Here is a 16790-nt window from a genome sequence, read left to right on the forward strand (position 1 = left end):
GCTAACAATTATCCAGGCAATAGCTAGGTTGGAGAAAGCCATGGATGACCAAACGAAATTGATTAGGCCGAACTGAAAGTGACCAGAGTTGATGTTCACAGTGTTAGGGCAGAGCTGAAAGCTACCAGGGATGAGGTTCACAATGCTCTCAATGAGTTCCAATCTAATCTAAATTCTCTTAAAGCTAGGGTAACTGAGACAGAATATAGAATTAGTGATCTGGAGGACAAACAGATACAGAGAAGGGATCAGGAGGAAGCCTGGAACAAACAGCTTAGAAGCCACGAAAACAGAATCAGGGAAATAAATGATGCCATGAAACGTTCCAACATCAGAATTATTGGAATCCCTGAAGGGGAGGAGAAAGAAAGAAGTCTAGAAGAGATAGTGGAACAAGTTCTTCATGAAAATTTTCCCAATCTTGTGAATGGAACCAGCGTTCATGTACTAGAGGCCGAACAGCCTCCACCCAAGATTATAGATTCCAGAAAAACATTAAGGCACCTGATAGTCAAATTGAGGAATCATAATTGTAGATATAATTTCTTGAAAGCCGCTAGGACAAAGATGTTCCTTACTTACAGAGGAAAGCCCATCAGAATAACATCAGACCTGTCCACAGAGACCTGGCAAGCCAGAAAGGGCTAGCAAGATATATTCAGGGCACTAAATGAGAAGAACATGCAGCCAAGAATACTTTATCCAGCAAGACTGACATCCAAAATGGATGGAGAGATAAAGAGTTTCCAAGACCGGCAAGGCTTAAAAGACTATGCAACCACCAAGCTGACACTGCAGGAAATATTAAGGAGGGTTCTATAAAAGAGGAAAAATCCTTAGAATAGCATTGAACAGAAATATAGAGACAATCTACAGAAAGAAAGACTTCAAAGGTAACACAATGTCAATAAAAACGTATCTATCAATAATCACTCTCAATGTGAATGGCCTAAATGCGCCCATAAAATGGCACAGGGTTGCAGATTGGATAAAATGACAGGACTCATCCATATGTTGTCTCCAAGAGACCCGTTTTGAACCTAAAGATATATGCAGACTGAAAGTGAAGGGATGGAGAAACATCTTTCATGCCAATGGGCCTCAAAAGAAGGCCAGGGTAGCTAGTGATTCTCATATCAGACAATTTAGATTTTAAACTAAAGATGTAGTCAGAGATACAGAAGAACTCTACATAATTCTTAAATGGACTACCCACCAAGATGATCTAACAATTATAAATATCTATGCCCCCAATATGGGAGCAGCCAATTACATGAGAAAACTGTTAATCAAGATAAAGAGTCATATCGATATGAATACATTGATAGTAGATCTTAACACGCCTCTCTCAGAAATAGACAGATCATTGAAGCAGAAAATCAATAAAGAAACTAGAGCATTGAATGACACAATGGACCAGATGGACCTCATAGATATATACAGAACATTCCACCCTAAAACAACAGCATACTCATTCTTTTCAAGTGCACATGGAACCTTCTCAAGAATAGACCACATACTGGTTCACAAATCAGGACTCAACTGATACCAAAAGACTGAGATTATTCCCTGCACATTCTCAGATCACAATGCTTTGAAACTGGAGCTCAATCACAAGGAAAAGTTCCAAAGGAACTCAAACACCTGGAAGCTAAAGACCACCTTGCTTAAGAATGTTTGGATCAACCAGGAGATCAAGGAAGAACTGAAACAATTCATGGAAACCAATGAGAATGAAGACACTTCGGTCCAAAACCTATGGGATACAGCAAAGGCGGTCTTAAGGGGGAAATACATAGCCATCCAAGCCTCCCTCAAAAACATTGAAAAATCCAGAACACACCAGCTGTCTCTACACCTCAAAGAACTGGAGAATCAACAACAAATCAAACCAATTCCACAGATAAGAAGGGAAATAATCAAGATTAGAGCTGAGATCAATGAGATAGAAACCAGAGATACAGTAGAACATATCAATGAAACTAGAAGCTGGTTCATTGAAAGAATCAATAAGATCAATAAACAATTGGCCACACTAATCCAAAAGAAAAGAGAGAAAGCCTAGATTCATAAAATTATGAATGAAAAGGGAGAGATCACAACTAACACCAAGGAAGTAGAAACAATCATCACAAGTTATTATCAACAGTTATATGCCAATAAGCTAAGCAACCTAGATGAAATCGATGCATTCATGGAAAACTATAAACTCCCAAAATTGAACCAGGAAGAAATCGACAACCTGAATAGAACGATATCTAGTAGCAAGATTGAAGCAGTCATCAAAAACCTCCCAAAAAACAAAAGCCCAGGACCTGATGGATATCCTGGGAATTCTATCAAACATGCAAAGAAGAAATAACACCTATTCTCCTGAAGCTGTTTCAAAAAATTGAAGCAGAAGGAAAATTTCCAGACTCTTTCTATGAAGCCAGCATTACCCTGATCCCCAAACCAGGTAAAGACCCTACCAAAAAGGAGAATTTCATGCCAATATCACTGATGAATATGGATGCTAAGATTCTCAACAAGATCCTAGCATACAGGATCTAACAGCACATTAAAACGATTATCCACCATGACCAGGTGGGATTCATTCCTGGGCTACAAGGATGGTTCAACATTTGCAAATCAATCAATGTGATAGAACAAATTAATAAGAGAGGAGAGAAGAACCACATGGTCCTCTCAATTGATGCAGAAAAAGCATTTGACAAAATCCAGCATCCGTTCCTGATTAAAACGCTTCAAAGTATAGGGATAGAGGGAACATTCCTGAACTTCATCAAATCTATCTATGAAAAACCCACAGCAAATATCATCCTCAATGCGAAAAAGCTTACAGCCTTCACATTGAGATCAGGAACACAAGGATGCCCACTCTCACCACTCTTGTTCAACATAGTATCAGAAGTCCTAGCAACAGCAATTAGACAACAAAGAGAAATAAAAGGTATCCAAATTGGCAGTGAAGAAGTCAAACTCTCTCTCTTCTCAGATGACATGATTCTTTATATGGAAAACCCAAAAGACTCCACCCCCTAACTACTAGAACTCATACAGCAATTCAGTAATGTGGCAGGATACAAAGTCAACGTACAGAAATCAGTGGCTTTCTTATACACTAACAATGAAAATACAGAAAGGGAAATTAGAGAATCGATTCCATTTACTATAGCACGAAGAACCATAAGATACCTGGGAATAAACCTAACCAAAGAGGTAAGGAACTGTACTCAAGGAACTACAGAACACTCATGAAAGAAATTGAAGAAGACACAAAAAGATGGAAGACCATTCCATGCTATTGGATTGGAAGAATAAACATTGTTAAAATGTCCATACTGCCTAGAGCAATTATACTTTTAATGCCATTCCAATCAAAATTCCACTGGTATTTTTAAAAGAGCTGGAGCAAATAATCCAGAAATTTGTATGAAATCAGAAGAGACCCCAAATCACTAAGGAATTGTTGAAAAACAAAAATAAAACTGGTGGCATCACGTTACCTGATATCAAGCTTTACTACAAAGCTGTGATCACCAAGACAGCATGGTACTGGCATAAAACAGACGCATAGACCAGTGGAACAGAGTAGAGAGCCCAGATATGGACCCTCAACTCTATGGTCAAATAATCTTCGACAAAACAGGAAAAAATATACAGTGGAAAAAAGACAGTCTCTTCAATAAATGGTGCTGGGAATACTGGACAGCTATATGTAGAAGAATGAAACTCAACCATTCTCTTACACCATACACAAAGATAAACTCAAAATGGATAAAAGACCTCAACGTGAGACAGGACTCCATCAGAATCCTAGAGGAGAATATAGGCAGTAACCTCTTCGACTTCAGCCACAGCAACTTCTTTCAAGATATGTCTCCAAAGGCAAAGGAAACAAAAGCAAAAATGAACTTTTGGGACTTCATCAAAATCAAAAGCTTCTGCACAGCAAAGGAAACAGTCAACAAAAGAAAGAGGCAATCCACAGAATGGGAGAAGATATTTGCAAATGACAGTACAGACAAAAGGTTGATATCCAGGATCTATAAAGAACTCCTCAAACTCAACACACACAAAACAGACAATCATATCAAAAAATGGGCAGAAGATATGAACAGATACTTCTCCAATGAAGACATAAAAATGGCTATCAGACACATGAAAAAATGTTCATCATCACTAGCCATCAGGGAGATTCAAATTAAAACCACATTGAGATACCACCTTACACCAGTTAGAATGGCCAAAATTAGCAAGATGATGTTATTAATATGGTAAATTATATTTTTCTTTTGGCATTTGACCAAACTTACAGTCTGGAATATATTATCTTTTTAAAACAATTTTTTGTAGTCAATTAGCTAATAATTTAGGAAAGGATTTTACACTTATCTTCATGAAAGATATTTGTCCATAGTTTTCATTCTCTTATTTGTTTGTCTGATTTTTATGTCAGGACATTTTTTTCTTCTCAAATTGTTAAGAAATGTTCACTCTTCCACTGTTTTCTGAAAAAGTTTATGTAATATTAGTATTATGGCAACTTGAAATGTCTGATGGAAGTTACCAGTGAGGTCACTTGTGTTTGGAGTTTTCTTAATGTGAAAGTTTTTAATAACATTAAATGTCTTTAATACATAAGGATACTCAGGTTTTTTTTTAATATAAAGTAAATTTGACAGTTGTATTTTTCCAAGCATTTTTTATTCCCTGTAACTCATTATATTTATTGTCTTATATTTGTTCATAATGGTGTCATTATCTCTTTAGTAGGTGGAGGATTTATAGACATTTCCCCCCTTTATTCCTGATAGTGGTACTTGGTAAAGTTGTGTTCTTTTTCACTGTGTATCTACTATCATCCATCTACCACCTATCTACTTATCTATTTACTTATCATATATCTATCTGATATTTATATCTATTTGTTGTTGATCAGTTTAGAAATAAATTCATAAATTTTATTTTACTGTTTTCAAACAATTAGCTTTTGGTTCCATCAGTGTTTTCTATCATTTGTTTATTTTCTATTTTATTAAGTTCCACTTTAATATTTGTTTGTCTCTTTCCATCTACTTACTTTGTGTTAAATTTACTATCCACTCTCTAGTTTAAGTTAGAAACCTAGATCATCATTTTTAAACACTTCTTTTCTAATATAGGAATTTAAAGCTAACTTTTAAGCCCTGCTTTAGCTGTATCCCAGATATGTTGGTGTATGGTTTCCGTTATTCACTTAAAAAATTTCCTATTTCCTTTTGATATTTCTATGGATCCATGGTTATTTAGAATCATGCTGCACAATTTCCAAATGTTTGGGGATCTTCTAGATATTTTCTCCTTACTAATTTCTAATTAAATTTCATTGTGATCAGATAATATTTGCTCTATATTTTAAATCCTATTATAGGATTATGGTGTAGCTGGTCTATCTTGGTCAATGTTCCATATAAACTTAGAAAGAATATTGATTTTGATATTTTTGGTGGGGCAGTTCCATAACTGTGAATTAGGCCATATCATTTAATAGTGTTATACAATTCATCTATATAGTAATTACATTTCTGTCCATTTATTCTGTCATTTACCCTGAAGGTAATATTGACATCTCTAAATATAAATGTGAACTTGTCCATTTCTCCTTTCAGTTCTATCAACTTACTCTGTGTTAATTTTCAACTCTATTATTAAGTAAATTATTTTTTAGTTTTTTTTAGTTTTTTTAAATATCTTATTTATGAGTTATTCCCTTTATCACTATGAAATATTTCTCTTTGTCCCTGATAATATCCTTTATACTGAAATCTAATTCATATAGACATTTCTGCTTTCTTGTGATTAGTAGATTAATATTTCCATGCTATATACTTTTTCATCTTTTTATTTTTAAGGAATCTTTGCCTTTAAAATTAAAATGCATTCTTTGTAAACAGAAAATACTTAGGACTATATATTTATGGACCATTTGCATTAACAGCATAATTTAAAAATAAAAATACTGGTTTTTAAGTCTACTGTCTTATTTGTTTTACTTCTGACTGCATTTAACTTTATTGTTTTTTTTTAATTTTCTGTTTCTTCTGTGAGTGTTTTTAGCATTTAATTTAAATTTAAATCTTCTATTGGTTCAGTTTTTTTATTTTTTTAAATATTTTATTTTATTTATTTGACAGACAGAGATCACAAGTAGGTAGAGAGGAAGGCAGGGGTGGGAAGCAGGTTCCCTGCTGAGCAGAGACCCCCTGATGTGGGGCTCAATCCCAGGACACTGGGACCATGACCTGAGCCGAAGGCAGAGGCTTTAACCCACTGAGCCACCCAGGCGCCCCTTGGTTCAGTTTTTTCTTTTTTTTTTAAGATTTTATTTATTTATTTGACAGAGAGAGATCACAAGTAGGCAGAGAGGCAGGCAGAGAGAGAGGGGGAAGCAGGCTCCCTGTGAGCAGAGAGCCTGATGCGGGACTCGATCCCAGAACCCTGAGATCATGACCTGAGCTGAAGGCAGAGGCTCAACCCACTGAGCCACCCAGGCGCCCCCCCTTGGTTCAGTTTTTAAAAGATTTTATTGATTTACTTTAGAGAGAGATCACAAGCTGGGGAAGAGACAGTGGGAGAAGCAGACTCCCCACTGAGTAGGAAGCCCAACATGAGGCCTTATCCCAGGCCCCTCAGATCATGACTTGAGCTGAAGGCAGATGCTTAACTGACTGAACCACCCAGGCCCCTGTACTGGTTCATTTTTTAAATCTCATCATTTATTGTTTTAGGCTTTGCAGTAATCTTGAACTTATCACAATGTATATTCTGACATTGCATATACTTCTTAATTTATAACATTCTAACACGTTCTTTATGTAATTTTTTATTCATTTTACTTTTACATGTGTTTTAAACAAATTATTGTTATTACTATCATTATCATCATCATTCTTCCTTTTGGGACCACAATTCCATGTGTATCAGATTGCTTGGCATTGTGTCACCATTTGCTAAAGTTTTGTTCATTTGTTAATGTTGTTGTTGTTGTTATTGTTATTGTTGTTGTTGTTTCTGCATTAGTTTGGATAGTTTTCTTCTCCAGTCTCTATGCTACTGCTTTGTTTGTCCAGCGAAGTGGATCACTTAAGTTTGTGTTTTTCAGCTTTAAGATTTTACTCTTTTTTTATGTTGTTGTTAGTATTTGTTTTATTTTATTTTTTTTTACTTATTTTCAGCGTAACAGTATTCATTGTTTTTGCACCACACCCAGTTCTCCATGCAATCCGTGCCCTCTCCAATACCCACCAACTGGTTCCCCCAACCTCCCCACCCTCCGCCCCTTCAAAACCCTCAGATTGTTTTTCAGAGTCCATAGTCTCTCATGGTTCACCTCCCCTTCCAATTTCCCCCAACTCCCTTCTCCTCTCCATCTCCCCTTCTCCTCCATGCTATTTGTTATGCTCCACAAAGAAGTGAAACCATATGATAATTGACTCTCTCTGCTTGACTTATTTCACTCAGCATAATCTCTTCCAGTCCCGTCCATGTTGCTACAAAAGTTGGGTATTCATCCTTTCTGATGGAGGCATAAAACTCCATAGAGTATATGGACCACACCTTCCTTATCCATTCGTCCATTGAAGGGCACCTTCATTCTTTCCACAGTTTGGCAACCGTGGCCATTGCTGCTATAATCTTTGGGGGTACAGATGGCCCTTCTTTTCACTATGTCTGTATCTTTGGGGTAAATACCCAGTAGTGCAATTGCAGGGTCATAGGGAAGCTCTATTTTTAATTTCTTGAGGATTCTTCACACTGTTCTCCAAAGTGGCTGCACCAACTTGCATTCCCACCAACAGTGTAAGAGGGATCCCCTTTCTCCACATCCCCTCCAACACATGTTGTTTTCTGTCTTGCTAATTTTGGCCATTCTACAATAATCTACAAGAACAATTAAGCACATTTACAAGGACTCAAGATACACAGCCAATATCAGTTTTACTTACAAATACTAGAAACAAAATTTAGACAACCCAAAATGGCCATATACAATCGAATTAAAGTTATAAGAAAATACCAGAAAATGTTTTTAAAATATGTTGAATTGTATGACAAAGCCACATGACATTGATTAGAGAAATTAAAAAATGAAAACTTGAACCATTATCATCAATTGGAAGACTCAATATTGAAAAAAAGGAAGACTCAATGTTGATCAGATATAATTTTTCCTAAATTGATCTATTGATTTAATGCATTTTTGATAAAAACCCCAGCAGACTATTTCTGTAGAAATTTGTAAGCAGATTTTAAAGGTTATAAACAAATATTTTAAAAAACTAAAATAGAAAAAAAAGTTTTGAAAGTAAGTCTAATAGATGAACCATGTGCTTCTAAGATTTACTCTAAGATTTACAGCTATCAAAAAGTGTGTAATTGGAGGGGAGCCTGGGTGGCTCAGTGGGTTAAGCCTCTGCCTTCAGCTTAGGTCATGATCTCAGGGTCCTGGGATCAAGCCCCAAGTCAGGCTCCCCTTCCTGTGTCAGGTTCCCTGCTCGGCGGGAAGCCTGCTTCTCCTGCTCTCTCTGCCTACTTCTCTGCATACTTGTGATCTCTCTCTTTGTCAAATAAATAAAATCTTTTTTTTAAAGTGTGTAATTGGAGTAGAATAGGCATATGTATAAATGGGACAGAAAGGAGAGTACAGAAATAGATTTACACATATATTGTTATTTGTTTCCTAATAACAATACCAAGGTATTTCAATGAAAAAAAATATATATAATATTTTCAGCAAGCTGTCAAGGAGCAACTACATAGCTATAAGGGAGGAAAAAAAAGCAACTTTTATCCTTTCCTCATGTATATACAAATATTGATTCATGACGAAACATAGAACTAAAAGTAAAAATGAAAATCTGTACTGTTAGAGAAAATAGGATTTAAATTATTACATCCTAGATGCAACAATATTTCTTAGATGGGAAAAAAATGAGCATAAAATTAAAAAAAAAGAAAAAGAAAAAATAGACTCCATCAAAATTTAAAATTCTTCCTCTTCAAATGTCACCATTAAGTGATTAAAAAGCCATGTCGAGGGGGAGATGAACCATGAGAGACTATGGACTCTGAAAAACAATCTGAGGGTTTTGAAGGGGCGGGAGGTGGGAAATTGGATGAGCCTGGTGGTGGGTATTATGGAGGGCACGTATTGCATGGAGCATTGGGTGTGGTGCATAAACAATTAATTCTGGTACACTGAAAAGAAATTTAAAAAATTAAAAATTAAAAAAAAAAAAGAAACAGGAGCAAAAGGGAAAAAATAAGAGAGGCCAACCAATAACAAAATAAACAGACCCTTAACTCTAAAGAAAATCTTGATGGTCACCAGAGGGCAGGGTGAAGGGGATGGGTAAAATAGGTGATGGGTATTAAGGAGTGCACTTGTAATGAACCCCAGGTGTTGCATGCAAGTGTTGAATCACTACATTGTATGCCTGAAGCTACTATTATGCTCTACAGTAACTAAATGGAATTAAAATAAAATCATAAACAAATTAAAAAAAATAATAAAAAGCAATGTCAGGGGCACCTGGGTGGCTCATTTGGTTAATCCTCTGGCTCTTGTCTTGGCTCAAATCATGATCTCAAAGGTTGTGGGATCAGGCTCTCTGTTGGGCTCTGGACTCAGTGGGGATTCTGCTTGAAGATTCTCTCCTTCTGTCCCTCCCCCCACTCACACACACTCTCTCTCACTTTGTCTAAAATAGATAAATCTTAAATAAAAAAGGTTATGTGAGAAATTCTCAACATTATTAAATATTAGCAAATGAAAATTTACAAAACAAAGTACCCACTGGAATGGCTAAAATAAGTAAGCCTGATAAATACAGTATTGTCTAGGATGTAAAGGAATAGAATTCTCATTCATTGTACAACTCCTTCAGGCTATTGGGATAAGAAAGAAGATGAGACAGGTTGGCTACAAGTGAAGCATGCCTGTCTGATGAGGTTAGGAATCCAACTTTAGTGGGCACTCTGGGAGGCAGTATGAAGGGTATGAGAAAGGTGTGGACTACACGTGTTGTTTGACTAAAAACTAAGCAGAAAATCCAATTACTTTTATATCTATTAAATATATTTGAAATATATTTGTTATCAATAATCTTCCCACAAATTAGACTCTAGACCATGATTATTTTACTCTATGTGGCATGCATTGTTATAAAAAGTAATACAATTACTTTTTGAACATTATTTGAGTAAAACATATTATTTCTCTCCATTATGTTATTGATACGATAAATCATTATGTTTCTTTTAACATTAAACAAACTTTATAATCTCAAATATATTATCTTTTAAAAATACTCTCTTGCATTCAATTATGTAACAAATAAGAAAGCATTTTGCACCTATAATCATGAGGGATATTTGCCTGAGGTTTTCATTCTCTTATTTGTTTGTCTGATTTTACATCAAGATAATTTTGTCCTCTCAAAAAGTGTTAAGAAATATTCACTTGTCTACTATTTTCTGAAAGAGTTTATGTAATTTTGGTATTATGGCGATTTTAAATGTCAACTAGAAGTTACCAATAAGATAACATTGTTTTGTTTTGTTTTTTAATTTAATTTTATTTTTTCAGTGTTCCAAGATTCATTGTTAATGCACCACACCCAGTGCCCCATGCAATACATGCCCCTTAATACCCACCACCAGGCTCACCTAACACCCCTCACCCCGCTCCCCTCCAAAACCCTCAGTTTGTTTCTCAGAGTCCACAGTCTCTCATGGTTGGTCTCCCCCTCCTATTTCCCCAAATTCACTTTTTCTTTCCTTCTCCTGATGTCCTCCATGTTATTCCTTATGCTCCACAAGTAAGTGAAACCATATGATAATTGACTCTCTCTGCTTGGCTTATTTCACTCAGCATAATCTCCTCCAGTCCTGTCCATGTTGATACAAAAGTTGGGTATTCATCCTTTCTGATGGAGGCATAATACTCCATTGTATATATGGACCATATCTTCTTTATCCATTCGTCTGTTGAAGGTCATTTTGGTTTGGAGCTTTCTTTGCATGACACCATATGCCTAGTAGAGTGTTGAGTACAAAGTAAATTGCTGCTGACACAATATGTCACTTATTAACTTTACACCTTCTTCTAACAGCCATGTGTAACTTTTGGCATGCATTATTTTATTTTTCTTAGCTTTTAATTTTTTAAAAATTCTATTTAAATTCAATTCAGTAAACACATAGTGTGTTATTAGTTTAGGGGTAGAATTTAGTGATCCATCACTAGTGTATAATACCCAGTGCTCATTACATCAAGTGCCTTCCTTAATGCCCATCACCTAGTTACCACATTCGCCACACTCTTACTCTCCAGCTACCCTCAGTTTTTTCCCTATAGTTTAGAGTCTGTTCTGGCTTGCTTCCTTCTCTGTTATCTTGTTTGTTCCTTACCTTCCTCTATGTTCTTTTATTTTGTTTTTTTTTTTCCTTAGTGAAATCATGTGGTATTTGTCTTTTGTTGACTGACTTATTTCACTTAGTAGAATACCCTCTAGTTCCATCCATGTCCTTGCAAATGTCAAGATTTCATTATTTTTGGCGTCTGAGTAGTATTCTGTTGTATATACATACCATCTCTTCTTTACCCATTTACCTGTTGATGCACATCTGGACTCTTTCCATAGTTTGGCTATTGTGGACATTGATGTTATAAACATTGGAGTGCATATGCCCCTTTGAATCACTACATTTGTATTGTTGGGGTAAATACCTAGTAGTGCAATTGTTGGGTCATAAGGTAGTTCTGTTTTTATTTTTTGAGGAACTTCCATACTGTTTTCCAGATTGGCTACACCAGTTTGCATTCCCACCAAAAATGTAAGAGAATTCCTATTTCTCCACAACCTCGCCAAAACCTGTGTTTTCCCGACTTGTTAATTTTAGCCATTCTGACCAGTGTGATGTAGTATCTTGTGGTTTTGATTTGTATGTCCCTCATGATGACTAATGTTGAGCATTTTTTCATGTATCTCTTAGCCATTTTATGTGTTCTTTGGGGAAATGTCTGTTCATGCCTTCTGCCCATTTTTTAATGGGATTATTTGTTTTTTGGGTGTTGAGTTTGATAAATTCTTCATAGATTTTGGATCCTAGCTTTATCTGATATGTCAATTGTGAATATCTTCTACCATTCCATAGGTTGCCTTTTAGTTTTGCTAATTGTTTCCTTTGTTGTGCAAAAGCTTTTTATCCTAATGAAGTCCCAATAGTTCATTTTTACTTTTGTTTCCCTTGCCTTTGAAGATGTGTCTATCAAGAAGTTGCTGTGGACAACAGCAAAGAGGTTTCTGCCTGTATTCTCCTCTAGGATTTTGATGGATCCCTGTCCCACATTTAGGTCTTTCATCCATTTCAAATTTTTTTGTGTGCATATAGTGTAAGAAAGTGGTCTGGTTTCATTCTTCTGCTTGTAGCTGTCCCATCATTCTCCCATCATCATTTGTTGAAGAGACTCTTTTTTTTCATTACATATTCTTTCCTGCTTTGTTGAAGATTAGTTGGCCATGGAGCTGATAGTCCATTTCTGCATTCTCTATTCTGTTCCATTCATCAATCCATCTGTATTTGTGCCACTACCATGCTGTCTTTATGATTGCATCTTTGTAATATAGCTTGAAATATAGAATTGTGATGCCTTCAGCTTTGGTTTTCTTCTTCAACATTACTTTGGCTATTTAGAAGTCCTAAGTGTTTTCTACTGAGAAAATCATATAAACTCTGAATAGAAATAGTTTGACTTTTTATATTCCAGCCTGAGTGCCTTTGCTTTCTTCTTATTAACAAATTGTCCTGGCTAGAACCTCCAGTAAAACATTGAAGAGATTTGGGAGCAGATGACATCCTTATCATATTCCTGATTTTAGGAGGAATGTTTTCAGTCTTTTACCATTGAGTATAATATTAACAGTGAATTTTTCCTATATGTTACTTTTCAGGTTCAGGAGATTCCCTTCTGTTACTATTTATTATTTTTATCATGAAGGGATACTGGATTTTGAAAAAAAAATCTGTGTCTTGAATTTATTGTGATGGTTATGTGGTTTTCATTCTTTTTTACATAGCTATGTTGTATTATATTATTTGATTTTCACATATTAAACCAACATTGTATTGCTTGCGTACCACCTATATAAACTTCTTAATATGTTGCTGGGTTCAATTTGCTAGTATTTTATTGAGGATTTTTGCATTTATAAATGGAAGGAATATTGATTGGTCTGTAAGCTTAATTTTTTGATATCTTTGTCTCATTTTGATATCAGGGTACATATTGACCTCACAAAATAAGTTGAAAAATATTCTCACCTCTTCTTTTTTTTTTTCAAAGAGTTTCTAAAGAATTGATATTATTTTTTCTTTACATATTTGGTAGAATTAACCAGTGACACCAAGTGGAACTGCAGTTTTTGTTGGAAGCTTATTTTTTTCCCACTAATTTAATGTCTCAGTTTGTGATAGGTCTTTCTAGACTTTTTTTTTATTTTTGAATAATTTTTGGTAGTTTTTGACCCTCTAGGAATTTATGCATTTTAACTAAATTACCTAGTAAATTGGCACACAGTTGTTCATAATATTTCTTTATAATCCTTACTGGTTCTGTAATGTCAGTAGTAATGTTCCTAATTTCATGTCTCATTTTAGCAATTTGAATCTTTTACCATTTTTGCCTGGTCAGTTTTGCTAAAAGTGTATCTTTTTATCTTTCCAAAGGAACAATTTTTGTTGTGTTGATTTTCTCCAGTTGGAGAGTTCAATACATTACACTTAATATAAATATTGGCAAGTTAAACCTTACCTCTGCTTTTTACAATTTGTTTACAAAGTATCATTTCATTTTTATTTCTCACTTTCTCCATTATTGCCTTATTTGGTATGAAATATATATATTTCATACCAAATAAGCTTTTGATCTTGATGAAGTCCCAAAAGTTCATTTTTGCTTTTGTTTCCTTTGCCTTTGGACACACTTATATATATATATATATAGGTGTACCACTTTGATTCCCTTGACATTCCTTTAATTACATATTACTAACTTATTTTCTTGGTAGTTACTCAGGAGATTATAATTATCATTTAAGTTCACATCAACCTTGTTTGAATTTATGGCAACTTAACCTCAATAGTATGCAAGATCTTTTATTGTATATGGATTTTTCAACTTCTCTTTGTCCTTTCACTACCACAAAAGATTACCTTATTATGCATTGAATGTCAATTTACATATTATAAATTATTGCTTTATATAATTGTCTTTTAAATTAGGCAAAAAATACAAACAGGGGAGCCTCATGGTTCAGTTGGTTATGCATCGGCTCAGGTCATGATCCCATGGTCCTGGGATTGGAGCCTTCCTTTGGGTTTTTTGATCATCAGGGAGTTGGCTTCTCCCCCTTCTTCTGCCTGCTGCTCAGCTCTTGTGTTCTCTCTCTCTCTCTCAGTTTGTCAAATAAATGAATAAATAAAGTAAAATACAAACAGAAGCTGTATTTATATTTTTTTGTGTATTTACTCTCACTTTAATATTTACCTTAACTGGTATTTTGTGTGTTTGTTTTAAGAATTTAAATTACCATCTTCTCATTTCAGCCTGAAGTATTCCATATATGATTTCTCATAGGTCAAATCAGCTAGCAACAAACTCTCAAATTTTGTTTATCCAGAGTTTTAATTACTCCTTTGTTTTTGAAGGATTGTTTTGTGTGTTTGAGTGTGTGTGTGTGTATAATTATTAGTTGCCATTTTTTTCAGCACTTTAAGTAGAGCCATCTACCATATTCTGTCTTCAATGGTTTCTGAAGAGAAATCAGCTATTTTATTGATGATCCCTTATAGAAAGTGAGTTGTTTCTTTCTTGCTGCTTTCAAGATTCTTTCTTTGTTTTTGATGTTAAACAGATTATAATTTGTCTAAATGTAGATCATTTTTCTTTTTTAAGAGCAAACCAAACTATTATATTATCATTTACAAATTTGATTACATCCAATTTTGTTGGCTTTAAAATTTGAGGTATTTTAAATTTGAAATGATAAACCAAGTGACAAACCAAATTTAAAATTCAGTAGTGCATTAGTAAACTGTTTACATTTGGATCTTCACCTTGATATCAGATAGCTGTTTCTTTATAAACAATCTCAGTACCTTTTGCAAATAAACTGGTCTTCCATGTGCCTTAACACACTTAAAATTTCTTCATTGTCTAATACAAAAGACAGGATTTAGTAGGGAAAAATATATACTTTATAACAAAACTATAATGTGCCTGTCAAGTATGAACAATATATACATAGTGCATGGTATACAGTTATTACAGAATATAAACTATAATACAAGTTGTTCACAATTTTTTAAACTCATCTTTTGCACATGTATGTTACAAGACAAATTTTCATTTCTGTATTGATTTTCTTTTCAGGAGTGAAGGGATTTTTTAAAAAGCTATGTTTTACATATATACTTCAATCTGAGATCTAAGTTTGAACATCTTTTTTTCAGCATAACAGTAGTCCTTGTGTTTGCACCACACCCAGTGCTCCATGCAATCCGTGCCCTCTCTAATACCCACCACCTGGTTCCCCCAACCTCCCACCCCCTGCCACTTCAAACCCCTCAGATTGATTTTCAGAGTCCATAGTCTCTCATGGTTCACCTCTCCTTCCAATTTCCCCCAACTCCCTTCTCCTCTCTAACTCCCCTTGTCCTCCATGTTATTTGTTATGCTTCACAAATAAGTGAAACCATACGATAATTGACTCTCTCTGCTTGACTTATTTCACTCAGCATAATCTCTTCCAGTCCTGTCCATGTTGCTACAAAAGTTGGGTATTCATCCTTTCTGATGGAGGCATAATACTCCATAGTGTATATGGACCACATCTTCCTTATCCATTCGTCCATTGAAGGGCATCTTGGTTCTTTCCACAGTTTGGCGACCGTGGCCATTGCTGCTATAAACATCGGGGTACAGATGGCCCTTCTTTTCACTACATCTGTACCTTTGGGGTAAATACCCAGCAGTGCAATTGCAGGGTCATAGGGAAGCTCTATTTTTAATTTCTTGAGGATTCTCCACACAATTCTCCAAAGTGGCTGCACCAACTTGCATTCCCACCAACAGTGTAAGAGAGATCCCTTTTCTCCACATCCCCTCCAACACATGTTGTTTCCTGTCTTGCTAATTTTGGCCATTCTAACTGGTGTAAGGTGGTATCTCAATGTGGTTTTAATTTGAATCTCCCTGATGGCTAGTGATGATGAACATTTTTTCATGTGTCTGATAGCCATTTGTATGTCTTCATTGGAGAAGTGTCTGTTCATATCTTCTGCCCATTTTTTGATATGATTGTCTGTTTTGTGTGTGTTGAGTTTGAGGAGTTCTTTATAGATCCTGGATATCAATCTTTTGTCTGTACTGTCATTTGCAAATATCTTCTCCCATTCTGTGGATTGCCTCTTTCTTTTGTTGACTGTTTCCTTTGCTGTGCAGAAGCTTTTGATCTTGATGAAGTCCCAAAAGTTCATTTTTGCTTTTGTTTCCTTTGCCTTTGGAGACATATCTTGAAAGAAGTTGCTGTGGCTGCTATCGAAGGGGTTACTGCCTATGTTCTCCTCTAGGATTCTGATGGGTTCCTGTCTCACGTTGAGGTCTTTTAGGAAAGACTTTCCTTTTCTTTCTTCCTTCCTTCCTTCCTTCCTTCCTTCCTTCCTTCCTTCCTTCCTTCCTT

Source organism: Enhydra lutris, unplaced genomic scaffold (genome assembly GCF_002288905.1).
Source record: "Enhydra lutris kenyoni isolate GAN:26980312 unplaced genomic scaffold, ASM228890v2 scaffoldscaffold53, whole genome shotgun sequence".
Lineage (NCBI taxonomy): Eukaryota > Metazoa > Chordata > Mammalia > Carnivora > Mustelidae > Enhydra > Enhydra lutris.